The sequence below is a fragment of the Cydia amplana genome, chromosome 5 (genome assembly GCF_948474715.1).
Source record: "Cydia amplana chromosome 5, ilCydAmpl1.1, whole genome shotgun sequence".
Taxonomy (NCBI): domain Eukaryota; kingdom Metazoa; phylum Arthropoda; class Insecta; order Lepidoptera; family Tortricidae; genus Cydia; species Cydia amplana.
The window spans coordinates 15,518,022-15,540,541 of NC_086073.1; the positions used below are offsets into that span (position 1 = coordinate 15,518,022).

The 22,520-nt window shown below is 36.4% G+C and overlaps 1 non-coding gene across 1 annotated transcript; it reads left to right on the top strand.

The window, feature by feature from the left end:
- Positions 1-13,462: 13,462 nt before the first annotated feature.
- Positions 13,463-13,533, top strand: Trnag-ccc (transfer RNA glycine (anticodon CCC)). The gene has a single exon. It is a non-coding gene; the product is annotated as a tRNA-Gly (tRNA).
- The last annotated feature ends 8,987 nt before the right edge of the window (positions 13,534-22,520 follow it).

Genomic DNA, 22,520 nt, shown 5'->3' on the forward strand with positions numbered 1-22,520 from the left:
GCTTCGAAAAAAATCTAAGTACTCGTATCTTATAATGAAAGTTGGACAAAAAAGCGTTAAAAAATTCGAGAACTTTGAGTACGAGTAAATCCAAACCTAAAAACATGTAGGTATATTTTTCAAATATGGCATTATATAGGTACGTGAAGGTGTGTCACATAATTCAAAAGAGCATATGAGCATAATCAGAGATGGGCAATATTTATTCGAATGACGAATAACGAATAAGAATAACAAAATTTATCGCGAATGACGAATAAAAATGTCGGATGATTATTCTTATTTGAATAAATTATTTGTCGAATAATTTATCCGCGAATAATTTATTCGTCGAATGAATTGCCACGAATAATTTGTTTATTCGAATACCTTATCAACTTTTCACGGTTTAGAAAGATTGGCAACTGTAATGTGCAATGCAACTACCTAAATAGTAACTGTAAATATAAATGCGTTGTGAGATTCGCTCTGAAGCAAACAACTGCTAAGAAAATTTGGTGTTCTCACTCTTTTATTATACAGCTATCTCTTTCTAGGTCAGGCCAGAAAGTTACTAACTTTGTGTGTGAGTAATTCATTGTTCACGCTAGTCCTTTTTTAGGGTTCCGTAGCCAAATGGCAAAAAACGGAACCCTTATAGATTCGTCATGTCTGTCTGTCTGTCTGTCCGTCTATCTGTCCGTCCGTATGTCACAGCCACTTTTCTCCGAAACTATAAGAACTATACTGTTGAAACTTGGTAAGTAGATGTATTCTGTGAACCGCATTAAGGTTTTCATACAAAAATAGAAAAAAAACAATAATTTTTTGGGGTTCCCCATACTTAGAACTGAAACTCAAAAATTTTTTTTTCATCAAACCCATCTATGGATAGGTCTTCAAAAATGATATTGAAGTTTCTAATATAATTTTTTTCTAAACTGAATAGTTTGCGCGAGAGACACTTCCAAAGTGGTAAAATGTGTGTCCCCCCCCCCCTGTAACTTCTAAAATAAGAGAATGATAAAACTAAAAAAAAATATACGATGTACATTACCATGTAAACTTCCACCGAAAATTGGTGTGAACGAGATCTAGTAAGTAGTTTTTTTTTAATACGTCATAAATCGCCTAAATACGGAACCCTTCATGGGCGAGTCCGACTCGCACTTGGCCGCTTTTTTTATTGTACTACCTGGGCTTAGCTTTTAAACCTTAACAATCTTTAACTTCTGAACAAATATACAGTAAAAGAACAAGTCATATGAAACGTGCTATTATTTGTGTTGTTTATTTGAATGGAATAAGCCAAAAAACTTAAATATTCTTCGTGGATTTATTCGAATGAAATAACGAATAAATCATTCGTTATTTGAAAAGTGTTCGAATGATTCATCCGCGGATGAATTATTCGCGAATGAATCATCCGCGAATAAAAAAGTCGTGAATTATTGTTTATTCGAATGATTATTCCGATTAAAGTTTATTCGAATGATGCCCATCTCTGAGCATAAATCATATATCGATACACTCCGAGTTAACCCTATCATTGCGAATGCTCTATCACGACTTACGGGAACTATGATTACGAACCATAAGTGTATGTCAGAAGTAACAAGTTTATTTCGTAGTATACGGCCCGATTCGAACAATGCTTATAAGAAGTCACAGCGGTACGATATTTATCGGTCAGTGTCAAAAGTGACGTTTTTTGGTTGAAGAAATGTCAGTTTTATCATTGAAATACCGGTATCGTATCGCTGTGAATTCTTATGAGCATTGTTCGAATCAGGCCGCTAGTTTTAGGTAATGACGGTAGCTTTACGATATTGCGACATTGAAATGTGATATCTTAAAATTATAAATGTGAAAGTAAATCTGTCTGTTACCTCTTTTTGGTAGGAATGGAGATAGTTTGAGGTCCGGGTAGGGACATAGGGTAGTTTATATTTATCATCGTCATTATTCCAAACTAGTATGATACATTTTCAAGGTTAATCAAGAAAAAACAAAGAAATTATTGATATTTTATTTTCTCAGTGAATTCATCAATTTTTGGTTAAGAAAAATCTTGTTTCCCATAAAATCTATAAGGGATTTTTTTGTGGATTGTCATATAAGACACCTAAGTAACTTCAAGTTTGATAATAGTTACCGTAAAATGGGGTGAGTAGGGTCAAAACTGAAATTCAAACCTCGATAACATTTTATTTTAACATATGAAAACTGAATGGTGTATATAATAAGTGTTCCGGACGTTTGTATTTTAGTTTTTATTTTATTTTGGGTAGTTCCATTTCATAACTTTGACGATAAAGAGGAAACCCACCTCACCCCGTAGTGCCTCGTATTTGGGGTGAGAGGGGTTTTCATACAAAGGTGATTTTGGAAGATTCTTGGATTGATTTTTTTTATTATGCGTATGATTATACCTCCATTTTAAATTAGAATACATTATTTTTGTAGCAATAGCCTTAAAATCCCTTCTTACCCCCCTCTCAAACCTTCTCTCCCCATTCATAACCCACCTCTCCCCGCGAAACCCACTCATCCCGTTTTACGGTATATAAAAAATATGTATTTAATAAACATTCCAAATATTTCTATAACTTAAAACCAAACGGAGTACCTAATACAAAGATGACCGTAACAATTTGGTAACCGCTTCCGTCATTCAAAAACCTTATACCTACATACAAACAAACCATATTTATCGATGTTTAATACCTATTATGTACACAACCAAGTAATCCGTAAACACACCAAAAAAATTCAAAACGTCTTATACCAACTGATCATTTTTGTTCCAAATTAAACCTTTACGTATTTGCTATAAAGTTCAGAATTAATAATACTTAACTAATCGATTTTTCAATCCGATGCTCTTTTGTTTTACGCAAATGAAATGTCAGCCACAGAGCTAGATAAACCTTCACAGAGAGGACAGAGCGTAATTTGTCAGTGTATCGATAGTATCGATTGTAGCGATGAGTCGATAGATTTATCGGGTAATCGATCTAATTTCTTCAGCGCTCGTCCGGTGAGCGATTGAGGTCTGGGAACGCCACTGGTGCGTTGTCATGATAGATTAATTAATGGGTTATAGATTGGTCACATCATATCGCCTCCTTGTTTGGCTCTATGCGTTAGATAATATATTAAAACGTTTAATAGAGCCTGTGCGGAAAGAGAAGAGTCGTGAAATGTATGGGATCCAATACATTCTACGACTCTTCTCTTTCCGCACAGGCTCTACTCCTTTTGTGATTATGAAATCAAGTTTTAAAACAACAACTAACAAAGCTACAGCGAGAGTCGGATAATTCGGATATATTAAATAAATATATTAAAACGAGTGGCGGGTCGATCCGCCAACGCACGGTCGTGTAATTTAATAAAACTATGATGAAGAGATTATGTAACTTCCAAAATACAATTATGATGATCCATTTGTACAAATGATTACCATCATTGACGCCCCAATTAAATGAAAAAAAAAAAAAAAACATAAATAAATACACGATTTTAGTACCTAATAATCGTTTTCCTTTGTAAGTAATTGAATAAATAAGTTTAACCAATACTAGGTACTTACCTTAAATAGGGTTGTGAAAGTTATTTATGCAAAGGTCTTAATTTGTATCAACTTCCAAAGGGACTAATGAAAATAAGTTAGAGAACATTTTAACTATATCATTGGTTTCGGAATCATTCATCTTAAACAATATATAATTTAGTATATTCTGAATAATATATGCAATGTAAAAAGTAAAAACCTCTCACAGAGACTCGTGTGAATAGGCACAATAAAATTATTTCTAATTATTCCCAGTACATGATCTTTGACGATATATTCTCATTGCGACCACCTGCGAGACGCGGAGTTGAGAATATTTGTATTGTGGTTTAATTACCTCCCATTGTGGAGGGTGATTCGACGGTATTCTGCCCACGAAGACTGCGGCGCAGTATAATCTTAACAACGCCAGTATTTTAACTACAGGCCATTTTTCAACAGCCATACCTAGTCATGTTTAGATTTTTTTCTGGCGAGGGAGAGAACACTCATGTCTATACCGCCGGGTCCGTACCTACCTGACGGTTATGTCAAGTTCGGCTGGGAATGGTGTCCAGGTGCCTGCGGACTTAAACTCCCCTGCTTCGATTGCCTGATTGAAGTGGGCGATGATTGCAGTTGCTGGGGTATTTGCAGGGTATTTGTGGTTTGAATTGACAGATAGCTCGCCCTCGCCACATATTATGTTTTGAAAGTTGGAAAGCATTTAATTAAGCAGGTAACGAAGTAGGTACCTAAAATATATATGTAGGTAGCGAAATTATTAAAATAAATAAGCATCTCAGCTTAGAAATTAATGCTGTAGTTATTTCAAAGGATTTTTGAATATCACTTTACACAGGTTGCATAAGTAAGTTTCGTTCTAACCTCTTCTGGTCACTACTTGCCATGATTACGTTCATGAGCTAAGTAATTTTAAAACCTTGTTATTATTTGTATTTAAAATAACCAAACAATTTTTTATGCTTTGACACAAAGTTCATATACTGGTTATCTGTTAACCGTGCTCGCATTAAGCTGGTACGATTGTTTTAATATCTCAATATTGGCTTGATGTGGATAGAATAAAAAGGATTATATAAATGATAGCTCGGTATGCGTCCAGGTATTGTTTTATTGAGATTAATGGTGCCATGGTGTATGTAGAGCTGTAGTTCTCACGATTTTATGTTCTCAGTTAATCGCTATGTGACTGACGACGAAAATAAGGTAATAACGAGTTTTTTATTTGTATATTTATGACAAGAAAAATACTGTCTCTTCAGTTTTAATTGTATAATGATCATCTTGACCGATTTTAGCAACGACGATTGTATTATTATCTTAGAAAAGGTTAATATGTATTGGATTGTATTTGTTCTCTGGTGCATTGTTAGGGTACTCGTGGTCCTGTTTTTTTAAACAGATTGTCATGTCATATGTCAGAACACGTGAAACCTGCATACATCTGCGATGTGTAGTACCCATCCCGTATTGGGCCAAAGTGGGGACACAGCCCAAAAACTCTCGCGCATGAGAGGAGGCCTGTGTCTGCATGTGGCTGAATTATTATGTATTATTATAATATGTACCGTAGTAGCTATCGGTACTATTAGAAAATTATGGTAGTCTGTGCGGAAAGAGAAGAGTCGTGGAATGTGTGGGGCCCAATACATTCCACGACTCTTCTCTTTCCGCACAGGCTCTATTGTTAAAAGTTCCACCAACCAGTGTTGTTCAGCAACAATGTAGACGGAAAAGTTTTTACATTTTCAAATTTGTTCGGAATTTGAAATTGGAAAAAGGAATGGGGCGCGAGGCGGTGGGCGTGGCGGGGCGGGGCTGCGGCGCGCCGGCGCGCTGACCATGGGACTTGGAAGATGGTGGCAAAGAATGGAAGGCGATGCTGCAACCAGGTATCATGTTCAAAATATACTTGGTCAAGCAGATCTTGTCAGTAGAAAAAGGCAGCAAATTTGAAAAATGTAGGCGCGAAGGGATGTCGCCCCATAGAAAATTTGAATTTCGCGCCTTTTTTTTACTGACAAAATTTGCTTGACCAGCTATATATAGTATCCCATGGGGCATTCCATAGAATTCGGGTATATAGGTACGTGACGCAATTTTTCAACCCTTCTGATAAAGCTAAGATTGGCATGGTAACATTTGATAAATTAGCTTTAAATTCAGCGATATATTGGTAATACAGGATTCGGAAGATTATAGAAGTACCTATACCTACTTGTCCAAAAATATACCATAACCTATAAAAAGACATTTTAAACTAAAATGTAGACATTTTCTGTAAATATGTTAGATCAGTAATAATAGAGTTAATTCATGATTTTTGTTATACCTACATACCTACATATATCGAGATATTACAGATGTAGTGCATTTAATTGTTCTCCATCGTATTTTCTCGGAAACGTTTGTATTTGTCATGCTACTTCAGTCAACCTCAGTACTTTTTATACCGAGACTGACTGAAATAGCAAGACACGTTCGTACGTTTCCATGAAAATACGATGGAAAATAATTATGCACTACATCTGTATCTCATCCACAGACAAGACATCCTCTAGACTGAGCACCCCCGTATTTTTGGCAGCATCGGTTTCATGAAATAATTGCTTAAACTCCGTCTAGAGGATTCCTAGTCTATGATCTCATCTCAATTTGTTCACAGACAACTAAAACACATACTCGTACCTACATAGTCGAAACAAAACACAACCGCATTCCCTAAAGCCATAATGCCAGTCACCGACATTCCATAAAAACTAAATTAATTACGACCACAACGAACACCGTCAATTATTTAATAATTCCAAATTAATAGTTGCTTACACTCGAGTATATTTCTCACGCTGCATTGACATGATTATTAATAACTTACTCTGAGAGGAGGAGCGATTGACACGTTAATGTCTACTACAAATATAACAAAGGCAGATAGTTTTTCTAAAACCTGCTCTATTGACTACTTATAAGGTTGGGAATAGGTGATTTTATAAGTTTGCGCGGTAGCTTGATGGTTATCAGGGCACTCATATCTCGGAGGTGAAACAAAGTGGTCTTGACGCTCTATACGTATGTTATTTTCATGGTCCCTGCCCTAGTAAGTCCCAAGCGCCTCTTAAATTGTCAAAGGAAAATGAACTTTATATCGTATTATTGAAGAATTATTTTCGTTTGGAAAATTTAAATGAATTAGCTGATTTAGGCTTGAGTGAGCGATTTGCGTGTCACTGCCGATTGTTGTTTTAGGTTAGTTTGTGTAATTACGGAGGAATTTGCAATGTGTAAGTGTTAAAACACTTACACATTGCAAATTCCTCCGTTTTGATACGCGGTTGAGATAAGTTACTCGTAAAATTGTTGCCTATTGTCGAACTTCAGTAAAAAAAATATTTATTTAATAAAGGTAACTAATTAAAGTTTTTACAACTAATAAACCAAAATATTTAGAGTATATCTATCTATATATATAAATGCAAGTGTCCTGACTGACTGACTGACTGACTGACTGACTGACTGATTCATCAACGCAGAGCCGAAACTACAAATGCTAGAAAGTTGAAATTTGCACACTAGGTTGCATTTATAAAGTGTACACGAGATAAGAAGCGATTTTGAAAAATTCAACCCCTAAGGGGGTTAAAAAGGCGATGAAAGGTTGTATGGGGTACAAGTTTTATTTTAAGCTAGGAATTTGAAACTTTGTAAAAATGTATTATATTAAAAAACAAGGAAACTAATTTCAGCGTTTTCGAAAATTCATCCCCCAAGGTGGTGAAAAAGGGGTTGAAAGTTTGTATGGAGATCAAATATTTTTGTGAGTGTGGGACTTGAAACTTTGTAATTGAGGATATTATTATAAGACACGAAAAGTAATTTCAGCGTTTTTGAAAATTCATCCCCTAACAGGGTTAAAAAGGGGTTGAAAGTTTGAATCCATTACAAATGCTTTGAAACTTCTTAGAAAGGCATAATAGCCGATTACAAAAAAAAGTAATTGCGACGTTTTAGGAAATTCAACCCGTAAGGGGGTTAAAAAGGGGATGAAACTTTGTCTTGGGGTGCAAATTTTATTTTAAGCTAGGACCTTGAAACTTCGCAAAAAGGTATTAAATTAAAAAACAAGAAAACTAATTTCAGCGTTTTTAAAAATTCATCCCCCGAGGTGGTGAAAAAGGGGTTGAAAGTTTGTACGGAGATCAAATATTTTTGAGAGTGCGGGATTTGAATCTTTGTATAAAGCCATATTATTAGAAATCAAGAAAAGTAATTTCAGCGTTTTTAAAAATTCAACCCCTAACGGGGTTAAAAAGGGGATGAAAGGTTGTATGGGGTACAAGTTTTATTTTAAGCTAGGAATTTGAAACTTTGTAAAAATGTATTATATTAAAAAACAAGGAAACTAATTTCAGCGTTTTCGAAAATTCATCCCCCAAGGTGGTGAAAAAGGGGTTGAAAGTTTGTATGGAGATCAAATATTTTTGTGAGTGTGGGACTTGAAACTTTGTAATTGAGGATATTATTATAAGACAGGAAAAGTAATTTCAGCGTTTTTGAAAATTCATCCCCTAACAGGGTTAAAAAGGGGTTGAAAGTTTGAATCCATTACAAATGCTTTGAAACTTCTTAGAAAGGCATAATAGCCGATTACAAAAAAAAGTAATTGCGACGTTTTAGGAAATTCAACCCGTAAGGGGGTTAAAAAGGGGATGAAACTTTGTCTTGGGGTGCAAATTTTATTTTAAGCTAGGACCTTGAAACTTCGCAAAAAGGTATTAAATTAAAAAACAAGAAAACTAATTTCAGCGTTTTTAAAAAATAATCCCCGGAGGAGGTGAAAAATGGGTTGAAAATTTGTATGAAGATCAAATATTTTTGAGAGTGCGGGACTTAAATCTTTGTATAAAGCCACATTATTAGAACACAAGAAAAGTAATTTTAGCGTTTTTAAAAATTCATCCCCTATAAGGGTCCATAACGGGTTGAAAGTTTGTATAGGGTTCAAATTTTATTTAAAGGTAGGAACTTGAAACTTCGTAAAAAGGTATTTTATTATAAAACAAGAAAACCTATTCAGCGTTTTTAAAAATTCATCCCCCGAGGAGGTGAAAAGGGGTTGAAAGTTTGTATGGAGATCAAATATTTTTTAAGAGTGCGGGACTTAAATCTTTGTATAAAGCCATATTATTAGAGCACAAGAAAAGTAATTTCACCGTTTTTAAAAATTCATCCCTTAAAAGGGTTAAAAAGGGGTTGAAAGTTTGTATAGGTTTTAATTTTATTTAAAGCTAGGAACTTGAAGCTTCGTAAAAAGGTATTTTATTAAGAGAAAAGAAAACTAATTTCAGAGTCTTTGATAATTCATCCCCCAAGGTGGTGAAAAGGGGGTTGAAAATTTGTATGGAACCCAAATATTTATTTGAGTGCGGGACTTGAATCGTTGTATAAAGGCATAATATTAAAAAACAAGAAAAGTAATTTTAGCGTTTTTAAAAATTCATCCCCTAAAGGTTTAAACGGGTTGAGAGTTGGTAGAGGGTTCAAATTTTATTTAAAGCCAGGAACTTAAAACTTCGTAAATAGGTAGTTAGGTAGTAGGTTTTATTAAATAGTGGACTTGAAAATCTTCTGGGGGTTGAGAGAGATTATATCGAGAAAAATTTTATTCAGTTAGGGGCTTGAAACTTCGTATTAGGTTATTCTGTGGTATTATATAGCCAGGTTGTGAAAGACAAATCTCATGCGTTGTAACAAATGATTAACCGTCCCTACTGCTATCTTTTGCTGCATAATGTTCTAAGCTAATGTAGAAATTATTACCACCAATATACAAATCCAGGCGTACGAAGTCGCGGGCAACAGCTAGTTTCTACATAAATATAAATATAAGATGGGGCGCATGTTCAGAATTAGTACCTTAGTATGTGATTTTTTGCAAAGTCTGCCTCTTTATCGGTCGAACATGCAAGAGTAATAGAGAGGTTAGATAACAAAATTTCGACTCTCTCGTTTGCGGTAGACCCTCAGATTGTGAGTAATTGTGGTAGTGGCGCCCCACTACGCAGTTTCCCGTAATATTCCCTATTCATTGAAAATCAGGGTTGACCGTAACTCGTGAGCTTTACCTATTTATTGGACAAGTGTGCCTTCTGTATTTTAGTGAGTTATATATTCTATTCCTTGTCATGACTACTCATAAGTACGTGGCGTGGGTAAGAGGCTCACTCGATGAAAGCTCCAGTGATTCATATCTGAAATTCAATGAAATGACTAATCGACGAACGTCATTCGATGACATGATGACTAACCCATCGGGATTTCACACTGAAGTTTTATTTGGACGCTAAAATGTCGCTAACTGCCTAATAAATTAATTAATTAATTAGGCAATAAAATATGCAAATTGACGTCAAACATGGTTTAAGAACGAATATCGGTGCTAATCACGCAAATAAACTCTAAGCGCCACTTGCACCAACCTACTAACTCGGGGTTAACCGGTTAAAACATTAATCCAGTTTCATATTGTACTGGTAACTCCAGGTTTAACAGGTTAACTCCGGGTTAGTGAATGGTGCAAGCGGCCCTAATACTGATATTCACAGGACCACCAGCTTTGTAGGTGCCTGTATGCAAAAGGTTGGAAGAGTTCTCAGAAATTTAGAAGAAATTTCACAGGAAACAAAGGAAACTTCAATTGAGGAAATGGAAAATTTCGATTGTGTGTCCCAAATATATTATACCTGTGTAGTTTTGCGTTGTGTTCCGAAATGGCTGTCTGTCCGAAAGTGTTTTTCACTACAAATGGGGAAAACCGCTTGTAGCAGGTAGCTCGCACTGACTACTGATGTGCCTAAGGAAACTTTCCAAAATTGCGAAATGTTTCGGAAATTTAACGTAAGAAACATTCGGAAAATTTCTTACATTTTTGTATGATGGCTCCTCTACACGATGGGCCAGTGCCGGCCACTCCAAGGGACGCAGCCATGCGGTAGAATGAGATAGCAATATCACTTGCTCCCTCTAACGCATTAAATGCGTCCCTTGGAGTGGCCGGCGCTGGCCCATCGTGTAGAGGACCCATGCGAATTGAAACTTTCCAATTTTAAATTTAAATTTCCCATATTTCCTAGTGAAAGTTTCATGAAATTTCAGAGAATTTATAGAATTTTATGGAAACTTTCCGCAACTTGCACATCTGTAGCACTGACAGTGAATGCGGTCACTGTTTCTTCTTCAAGTGTATTTAAGGCAAGAAATGAGTTTTCCAAACGCCCCGCCTCTGTTAGATAATGTAAATAACCAACATGCACATCTTAGACACCCGTCGTTGGCTAATATCGGTCCATTAGCCGGGAATTGTATCGGAACCGCGTTCCGATGAAATTGATAATGAGATAAGAATCTCGGTGTCATTACAGGGCAACGAGCAGCATTTGCGAGGTTGGATGCGGCATTTTGTAGGTATTACATAGTGTTTTGTAGGTATCTGTGAAGTGAGAACATTCATCAACATCGTCCTTCTAATAGTGTTGTTCTCGCTTTTTTGCTACTGCTCGCTAAGGAAAACGGCGGTTTGTTTGACAACCTAATCCCAAGAACCTAATTGTACGAATATGACTCATCTGACCATGCAACCCAGAATGGGAATGCTGCCGTCTTTTTTAACGATGTTTCTTGCGGTAATGCCGCCAACTGCATTTGCTGCCGCAAATGTTAAAATATATGTTGCTGCCCTGAATTCTGACATTTGTGGCAGTAATGCACTTGGTAGTAATGTCGCACTGCAATACTGCTGCAGTAAAGCTGGTGTAGTCTGAATCCGAATGGTTTACAGTATTGACGATGCGATTTATCAAAGCCACATCCACCATTCGTGACTCCTCTCGCCAGCAGCAGAGGCAGGGGCGGGCAAATCGCACCGCGGCGCGCCAATTACAGGGCCCGCCGATGTATTTTGCACCCAAATTTAATTTATTTAACCACAGACTCGCCCTGGACGTCTTCGTTCCCATATCGCCGGCGGCGGCGAAGGTCGCGTGAGATTCTTCAGAAACTGGATTAGGTTTTTTGGGAGTATGAAATATTGTATAGGTAGATGAACTTGTGGTGTGTTAAATATTAAGCAACTGTTAGTGAAAATGCTCCCTTAAATATTGTATTTATAGACTATTATTTAAGATATATCCAGAAAGGAGGTGCGTGCATATATCATTCAAAAGTCACACCAAAGAGGAAAGTGGACGGCCGTTTCTCCATATAAACGTAGTCCCCATTTTTCACTCTGGATGTTGACATTATGGAAATATTTTTACATAATTAAAATTTGATGTAGGTATATTAACCATAGCTATGCTCCTAGGTTTGACTTTATTCGATTTTTTGATTACTGCAAAAATGAGGAGCGAAAAACAGATTTCATACACATTTTTAAATGCTCCTAACTCTTATATGTAATAATTAAAAATTCAAACTTGTACAATTGAACTCTCGGTAGATCTTTGCTAGGCTTTTAAATATAGGTACCCAAGACTTGGACACGATATAAAACCAACACTAAATCATAGAGAAATAAGTAAGACAAGAGTGCTCACTCCATACATCAATTCAGACTATTAATTTCAGTGTCTACATCTAGCATCGAGTAGCGGAACTAATTAGTACTGCTACATCTATTGTCGAGTAGCAGTACTGATAGTTCCGCTACTCGATGCTAGATGCTAATAGTCTTTTTGGTACTAAAACTGATGTATGGAGTGAGCACTCTATGTATTTTTTTCTCTATGACTAAATACAGAATCTAGTTCCATTCAAAATTATCACTTAACACCTCATCCAGCCGCGATCCCACTTATCGGGCAACTAACCTACACAATTTACTTTCAAAATCACATAAACGTCAGTCCAGTCGGGACTTCTGCTTTGTGTAAAGTACATTGATAATAATTCGAGCCATTCTCCACTGTGGAAGCGGGAGAGAGTGTATTTTCCCGTGTGGGGGAACAGGAGGGGTGACGTTGAATAGAAACATCAAAATTTTACATCGTTTTTATAGCGCGCGCCGTGTAAGTGTTTACGCGCTGGCGTCCGGTTCTAAGGTGTAGGTGTTGGATGGTGTAGATTGTTTTCTTGGATTTGAGAAAAAAATGGGCCAGATATAAGTAGTTTATAAGAGTCATAAAAGCAAAGATGAAGTTGTAGGTACGTGATGTGAATCATATGGGTAGGCACACCAAGTAGAATACATATCTTAAAAATTCGTCTGATGATATTGTTGTGCAAGTCATAAGAAACAAAACATTATGTCAAATATCAGACTACAGATTTGCTGGTGGTTTTCTATCACAGCGCACACGCAGCAGAGTGACGGATTGAACCGAAAGTCATCTTACGAGATCCGAATGTTAGCTTAACAATTATAATCTATGTATAACACGGCCTTTGTAATTGTTTAAAAAACTAGTAGGTATAGAATTTAAGTAAGTATTTATTTAGTTACCTGATTCATATTTTATCATAGCAACCAAATGCATATACATACTTGACACTACGCCAGACACAATAGAAAGAACAATGGGATTACGCCTATTATATAGGCGTCTAGTGTCCACCAAAGTGTTAAAAGATTAGGCTACCCATGTGGGTGTGGGTGTGTGTGTGGTTACATGTGTAATTAATAATTGAACATACTGTTAATACAAATTCGTACACAAAACAAGTTAACATTAAGTAGGCACGTACGCTGCATACGAATTGCATTGTTTACATAGCAATATGAAGCTGACGTGAAGCTGCCGATGCACATCGTACGTGCTGTCAACGCCTCAATGGCGGTATGTGCGCGCAGGTCAACGTACTGCGCAACTCATGAACCATACGATAACAAATTTCACTCACTTGGCGCGAGCACTGCTGGTGTAGTGGTATCATGCAAGATTCCCATTCTTGCGACCCGGGTTCGATTCCCGGGCAGTGCAACATTTTTGTATTTTTTTAATTTTTATTCGTTTTTTAATCAAACGAATTCCCTACATTTTTGAATGTCTGACATGCGTATTTCAATATCGGAAGGGAAATCTGTCATTCCGTTACCGTGTGAATGCGGTAGGTTGGATGAGAGCGCTAACATTCCCATGCGTTGAAATTCCTGTAAATGGCATGGGAATGGGACAAATTATGCGAATTTGCGGCGATGCTTTTGAAATATTTTGTAACGATGAGTCATGGGTGATGGGCGCAAATTAGTTATTCTTTAGGCACAGTCTACGTTAATTACATTATAAGGTACCTACCTACACTTCGTTAAATTTACGTCTTTACCGTGTTTACGGACAGGATTTTTTGTGTAAATTGTTGGATAAGTTAAAATCAAATGGTTCCGGTTAAGTTTACTTAGGGAATGGTTGGACAGACAGACAGACAGAAAGACGCACGAGTGATCCTATAAGGGTTTTCAAAGGAAATTCAAATAATGGCAAGCAAACACTGACTAAAATCATTTTCAAATTACTTGATTTAATTAAGGTTTAGGTGTTTGAAAGGCAGACGTTTTTTCTAGAAACATTAGTCAACGTAGGATTTCGCACCTAACCATACAATTTTAGCAAATAACTTCTAATTATGACAAAAACTGCGGTTTCACGATGTTGGAAATTTCAGAATCATTAATTCTTTACACTTTTGATTTTTTCTCAGAATGTTAATCATACGTCATTGGAACATTTGGAACATACAATGGGGTGAAAAAATTATAGTGATTCAGGGTATAATTATTGAATTTATAATACTGATGATTCAGTGAATGGTCTGTACAGTGGAAAGACCCGGATTCAAGAAATTGTAACAGGATGTCCATGAGTCATCCGACTTCCATTTAAAATCGCATATTCTATTTACAGTGGTTTAATTGAATGTAGACGTTACAATAGAATCAGGAATTTATGTTGTTGAAAGTGTAACATCCTCTAGCCGCCCAGAGACCTATAAAAAGGTCTGTTCCATTCTAATTTGAACTTAGTGTTGACAAAATAAAATTTCATTTTGCTTGTCATGGTTTGACGTATGGGCGGCTAGAGGTTATTGATAGCTTATTACAAAATGAACTAACTTGGAAATGGAGATTAGTATTGAAACGCATTTTAACCATTCTTTAGTAAAGTCCGGGCGTAGCATGGTTCCATTTTTATCGCCTGTGACTATACTCGTCACTTTCGCACTTACATATTTGTTGGAACGTGACAGGCATGGTGACAAGCGATAATGATGCGACCGTGCTACCGCCGGAGCTATCACTTAACTAAAAGCAACTACCGAAAAATGCTCTACGTGCACGATTTAATGGAATTGAATGGAAACCACTTTTAAGAAAAACAAGACTCGTCGTCATCCACTTTCGTCTTAATTAATATGGATTTCCGTAAAGTAACGCGTAATTCTATTAATTACTTCCAAGAGTGCCAAGTCTGTGCAAACTGAGCGTAGTCGGATTCTCTATCTTTAGATAATAGCCCTGAAACTTCAATATAAATTCCGGTAAATTGTTGTCGCACCAAATAAGTAGGTAACATAATGTAGAATTAATTCCCATACAGATTTCAATAGCAGCCCACACGGTTGCATATCGGTAAACAAATACCTTTCTCACTTTGTTTCCAAAACAAGTTTTACAGCCCACGCAGCCTAATAAGTCATTAAGCCCGTAATAATTATAATTGTAAAGTTTTAAAGTGAAAAGCGGCAAATCAATTGTTGTTCGTCGGTGAAAATAATTAGTGGCCTTTGAAAAATGGCCATTTATAACGCGTGATAAATGTTTACGAGTTATTGTTTGAAACCGGAGTAAGCTGGGGCCACGGAGCTGTGTAGATTCCGGATTGAGTACTTCGACATAAAAGAGTGAAAGAGACGTTGACTAGAGGTTCGCATCTCGTCTAGATTAAATTAGCAATTATATCAATGGCTGAATGCCCTGAAAGTGAAGACCAGTGTCGTGCCTTACGCCGCAGTGTAGACTTATATATGCTGAGCGGCATCCCATTTGGTGTATCTGAAAATAATTAGGTACTTACCTAGTTGTTTCTTGTTTTTGTATAGATATAATGTTTTACCTCAAATAAATATTTTCTATTTTTTCTATTATACAATAATGCCAACATTAGGTACTTACAATACGCTAATATGTAAACTTACGCCAATACTGTAACATGTGCGAGTGAGACACAGTACTCTGGTTTGATCCTCTCCTACGGACTGTTTTCTCAAGTCTCCTATGATCAACTGTCTTGCTCGGTGACAAGGATCAATTTTGATTAGCAAAAAAGTTAGAGCTCTATCCGGTTCTATGTACATCCATGTTTGGAGCGATTTACACGGGGGTTCTACTGTGCTCAAGAAGTCATGTTTCCATACCATTTTAATAGTCACATACGGCTTTTAGGCGTGAAAAGTTTCCGTGGCTAACTTGGTAATGATTTTGCACACACGTTCGACGTACCCGTTTTTGTCGGGAATCTTTAGGAATCCTTGGGTATCAAATGGATTATGACTTTAGAGAGTTTTAGAGGATATTCACTGGCAATGATAATGTCATATTTACTGGGGCTTAAATCACTAAATCTTAATTTGAACTTAAGATATCAATGTAGGTACGTATTGCGTAATACTCTGGTCTACTTTGTTAGAGCCCTTGATTTGCTTTATCTGAAGCGCGATATAATACTACTCTCAAACAATTGTTACTAGAACCGATAGTTTTATATTTTATATTAATATACAGCTCCTGCTACTTCAGCCTGGTATATCCCTACAGACTCTGTCGATCATATCCCTGTACTTTTGGTCGTTTGGTATATTCATAATTGTTACATATTTGCCATGATAAGTTAAAATAAGTTTTTCAAAAGTGTTTTTCAATAAAAATACACGTCAAGATTGTTCACCTTTTTTCTAATGCAAAATTCTACAATTGAAAGAATTAGAAGCATGTCCACACCTTCCTCCGATAACCCATAACACTAGCGTAACAAAAACCAACGTTTAGTTACTTCGTATCGCAATACTTAATTAGTTGTATTTAAACAATGGCGAATGGCGACCCACTGCGAGTTACGAGCTGGTGTAAAACGAGGGTTTTCAATTAAAATATGTAAATATTACAGTCGCGAACGCTACAATGCATGTATTTTAGTGGTATAAAGACGCTTTCAGAAAATCTATTTCATAGCATTTTCATGTGTTCTAACATTTATTTTATTGGGATGAATTACATTACACAACAACACTGAGGCTAGTTTATTTATAACAGATATATTCAGTGCGGCTACCATCAGTTTGGCACTGATAAACGCCATCGAGAACGTAATTTACTTTCTATGCATCTCGCTCGTACTCGCATATTAGTGCGAGCAAGATGTATAGAAAGTAAATAACGTTCTCGATAGCGTATATGTCAGTTTTGACTGACAGTGACTTTGTACTCAGTACGGGCTCAGAGGTATAGGTACTACAGTACAAATACTTTTATGGCGTTTTTAAATAACGCTTTAAAATAGATTTTTGTCAAATCTAACGAGCCCTTGATAATAGTTTGTCCTTATCTGTCATTTTGATATTTGTGTTTGATAGAAAGGGACGCAATTTATCAATGGTTTGCTAAGTTTTATGAATAACTTATTAAGTGTTTCCTCATATTATTCTTGGTTGCATCTTATTATGGCCTGCGAATTATGAATTAATGCAATGGATTGGTTGGTACTTGGTACCTACCTATCTACTCTACCCCGCGTATTAAGAGCCCTTATTCCCTGGAGCGTTCACCAATTTCAGAATACGATGAGATTTTTGTATGAAATTTTATTAACAATACTAGCGAACCGCCCCGGCTTCGCATGAGTTAACAAATTATACATAAACCTTCCTCTTGAATCACTCTATCTATTAAAATCTGTTGCGTCGTTTTAAAGATCTAAGCATACATAGGGACAGACAGACAGCGGGAAGTGACTTTGTTTTATATGTACTATATAGTGATACATTATGTACCTACATAATATTAGAAGGGCTTTAATTCATTGTGTTGAAACACTATGTCGATGACGTCAAAAATGTTGTCCTTTCACGTCACCAAACAATTCATAATAACAAGTAATCGACGCTTTCAAACCCATTCCCGCCTGACAACTGTCTTCCACACGTCAATTTGAGTCACAATTAAGAACATACCTAGCACGAATTCAATAGGGCTGCCCGGTTGTCGAGTCGATTGCAGTCCGAACATATCGACTAAGGAATCTAAGATCACTATCGACGTTTCTTGCACAGTCACTTGACAGGGGTGGCATCATGTCTATTTCTGTTATAGCTATCTTGTATATTAAGCGTTTAATGTATCATGACTTTGTGTGCAAAATGACGTAAGCGACATATCATCAAATTAAAAGCTAAGCATATTTTAACTGACGCAAAAAAACAGAGGAGATGAACGACGTATGCGACTACGGTTTAAACTAATAAATGTCACTTAAACCGTTCCAACTTTGTAGCATTGATGTGGAATGTAATTTCTAAAACCTGCAAAGACTCGGAAAGACCGGTTGTGGAGAGATGATAATGGCGTTTAGTGCGTTTAGTTTTTGTTTTAAGATTATGACATTGCCCGTAAGTCGAAAGCTAATCAAAATGTTTTAATCGATGACGCGATAACGTTAGTGCGGGGGTAATACAAATTTGAATATCGATAAGACTTTATCGTTACAATGTAAAAGATGTGATATTTAATCAATTACTTTAAGTCTAAGCTCTGGTTTTGTTCATAATTTTACACAAGTAATACAATCAAGGGCTATTAAATAAATTGTACATGAGTAAGAGAATCTAGCAGATCAAGTTCATTAGGATTTTTTTTTAATTCCGACTAAAGTCATGAGCAGTAAATCTCGCTAAAATCGCAAAAAACTTGGTATTTAAGGTTTCAAGAAATCGTCTGAGATGTTCTATCACTCTATCAGTCTTGAAATTATTATGATTGGTTTATAGGAAGTCCTGTGAAAGTTTTTGATTCCACGTTCTAAATTACCTATCAACACATGCCAGCGCTTTTGCTTTACTCTAACATACAATCCGCTAATGCATGTGTTAAGTATTTGAGCGCTTTGTTATATGTAAGTTCTCGTATTTTTGAAGTGAAAACTTCTTTAGTGGCGCTGGGTACTCTTTGAGGTGGGAAAAAAATGATAAACTCGAGACAGCGTAAGGCGATCACGTGCCCGTAAGGCGATCACGTGACCGTAAGGTTTAGATGGCCACTCATTTAGATGGCATTTAAATCAATAAAGAAAAACTCAATGACATTACATGAAAAAGGTTCTAATCTTGTACGGGCTGAAATACGAGGATCTCACAGTTACATTCTAACTTTATATCACTCAAATATAATTCAATAAAGCTACATCTTGATGAAATCGCTAATAAAAGTGAACTCTAGTACTGGTGAATAGAACTCAAAATATCATAACCAAATATACTTAGATGCGAGGCCTGCAAGGTAACTTTACAATTTCTATTCGAATTTTAAACAATTAACGCTAGAATTTCGAATTTTAAACAAGCTTACTGACCAACAATTTCGGAACTAAAGATTTTCAATAGAAAGGAATTCAAAGGAGGTCAATTATACATACTACAGACTAGTCATTGAGTTTCCACTTCTGTCCGCACTCCCGGAGTGCAACCCGTTGTTCTTTTTTATTTGACACTCATTAGCTTTCATTCAAGGCGAATTCTCAATTCGAAAGGATAACATTTAAGTATTATCAGTGGTACAAAGGAAAGCTTTTGTAGCCACTAGGTACTTTGTAACCTAGGTACCCGTAATATATCGATATCGATATTCGTTTAATTTTTTCCCCACACCACTGAAAGGTGAATGAATTCTTTGCATTGCTTTAATTGATTTGTTAGATATTTCTCGTTGAGTGAGCCATCTTTAATGGAGCTTTAAAATATAATACCGTTTTTATGCCTTCGCTGGCAAGACCACCTAAATTGTTGTACATATTGTTTATGAATAAAATTGGCATAATACAAGACAGGACTATCTGATTGGTTATTTATGAAGATGCTGGACGAGTAAACTTGAACAGGTTATTAACATTTCAAATGTACTTGTGTAATTAGTTAAGTGGTTTCATGATATCTCCTCCTGAGACCCAGAAGCGTTTGTTTTGTTTTTGAATTTGGAATCCTTAGTTACTCAATGAAAGTTCAAAATATTTTTTGGAATATGTACAGAAAATTGTACGCAGGATATTAGGAGGTTATGGAGCTACGTAAAGCTAAAGATACGATACTCATCCATTCCTAAAACGCAAATAATTTATTGTCCTATTAGATGACAATGAGACTAAGTACACCCCGCGTCCAACGCCCTATGGTCATTATTTCACAGATTTATGAAATAACGTTTCTCATTAATTTTACAAATTTACGAAACTTAACAATGGTAATGCTGGCTTTTTATGGGTACCTACTCTACGGCTATTATATTTTTCAATCTCGAAGGGTAGGATGACACCTGTCATCTCCATATAATTTACGTATAAACTAAAAACTAAATCTCGCAAAATTGTATTGAAATGACTGGTGTCATCCTACCCTTCGAGTTTGAAAAATATTATACTTATACCACCATTTGACACTCACATATTCGCTAACGTGTGCGTAACTGACTTTCTATGCAACTCGCTTGTACTCGCATATTCGTGCGAGCGAGATGTATAAAAAGCAAGTTACACAGACGTTAGAGAATATGTCAGTTTGTGACACTGCTAAGGCAGTCGTGGTAAGGCTAGTCTCAAGCACGTTCTCACGCCTCGCGTTAGACCGGGCCGTGTCCGGGCCGGAGCTTCTGGCGCTTTGTTTTCTACGGAAAGCATTACGTGATCACCTGTCATCTGTCATAGAGAAGTAAGCGCCGGAAGCTCCGGCCCGGACACGGCCCGGTCGGCCCGTGTGAGTCATCCTTTACGCTTTGTCATAATCATAATCGAATCATCGTTTCATGACACTTCCTACAAAAAGTTACTTACCTATATCTACAATTTTCATTTACACTGTATCGGTTTAGACCCAACAAGCAATAAGCATGTTTACTGTTAGCAAATATGAACAAATAAACTTAAGTGGTGCACTTCTCTGCGCGACAGAGGAATCGTTTTAGCGCGAGCACCTCTCGTGTTGTGTGATTTGTGCACGAGTGTTATTTGCGATCAAACCCTCCTAGATTCCCCTCACTCCTTGTGTCTGGGTCATGTTAGTTGGTCAAGTACGCAAAGCAACATAACAAAAAACCGGCCAAGTGCGAGTCGGACTCGCGCACGAAGGGTTCCGTACCATTACGCAAAAAACGGCAAAAAAATAGCCCCACTTAAATATTTATTCTATTCTGTTTTAGTATTTGTTGTTATAGCGGCAACAGAAATACATCACCTGTGAAAATTTCAACTGCATAGCTCGGTTCATGAGATACAGCCTGGTGACAGACAGATATACGGACAGACAGACATACGGTCAGCGAATTCTTAGTAATAGGGTCCCGTTTTTACCCTTTGGCTACGGAACTCTAAAAATTAGCAATAACAATCTATCAGCCGCTATTCAAGGAAAAACAAATGAACAGACGAATCAAAGGCAAGAAAATCCGAACAATCTGAAAATAATGTTTGTAGATATCTTGTCAAACAATTTTCGCCTTTTGATGTAGCGGTTGCTCAGCTTCTGTTCGGATTATTTGAAAAGATTACAGTAAACACTTGGAATTTTGTAATGTCCGCCAGTTGTAGAATTGCAGATATTAAATATAATAAGCAACCTTGTTTATCTACTTAATCTAAAAATCGAGTGACTTTTGAATTTTCCAATGCTGGACACTGTCCCAAAAGTTCCTACTAACTAACTTATATGTCTTAGCGACCCAAAGAGGGACTTGGCCTCCGAGACGAGAAATGTTGCTACTATATATTTTGTTATTTAATTCTAAGTAGGTAGGTAATATAAATGACAAACGGGATGAAAACAAAATTATTTACATCATTAAGATATCATTTGGACATCAAAATGTAACATTGAACTGGCCACAATGGCGGCGTTGAAAGAGTTACAATATCTCATATATTGTGGTAATAAATCAGTTTTTTTACCCCCAATGTGTTAAATTTACACTATCTACCAAACTCATCTAAATCTCGGCCAGTATACGTAATGTAATAAAATACATTTGTTTATAATTGAGAGCATTTTATTGACTTTAATAGCATAATAAAATGTGGGAACTGACTTGACTGTAATTTGTGATTTTAAACACTTGTATGGTTATTGGGGATACGAGACTTTCTGTTTTCTTTGATATTTGTATAAGTATTACACATTTTCTTTCTTAAAATAGTATGTGCAAATGCTTAAAGGCAGGATAGTTAGGTATGAACCCTGAAAAATAGGTATTAACCGCAAGGCCCGCTAGACTTGAGAATAACATGAATATTTACCTAGAAGTAAACATCATTGGAGCTATAGAAACCTTGATATTTATTAGCGAAAAACAGTTTTCTGTGAACTTTGGCCTTGAACAACTTCAGTCCCGCACACGAGATTTTCTGTGACTTTAAGACAATCTTTAGAAGGCCATAAGAAAGGTACTTATTATACAAGTTAAGCTTATTATCTCTCATGTCCAGGTTGACCTTTCATTGCGTCGAACGAGATTTAAATTCAATTTTTCATAACACTGACATTGAAACATCTAAATTCCGTTCACTGCTATTTTTAAGACAAGTCTCTAAAAAAGGCTCAAAGCTTTGTTGTCATCCATTTCCCAGCACCAGGTGTTTTCACGGAGCTTTGTTTGTTTAACAGATTCTGCGTACGCGCACCGCCAATAATAGCTCGCTCACTGTCTATCACACGCCTTATT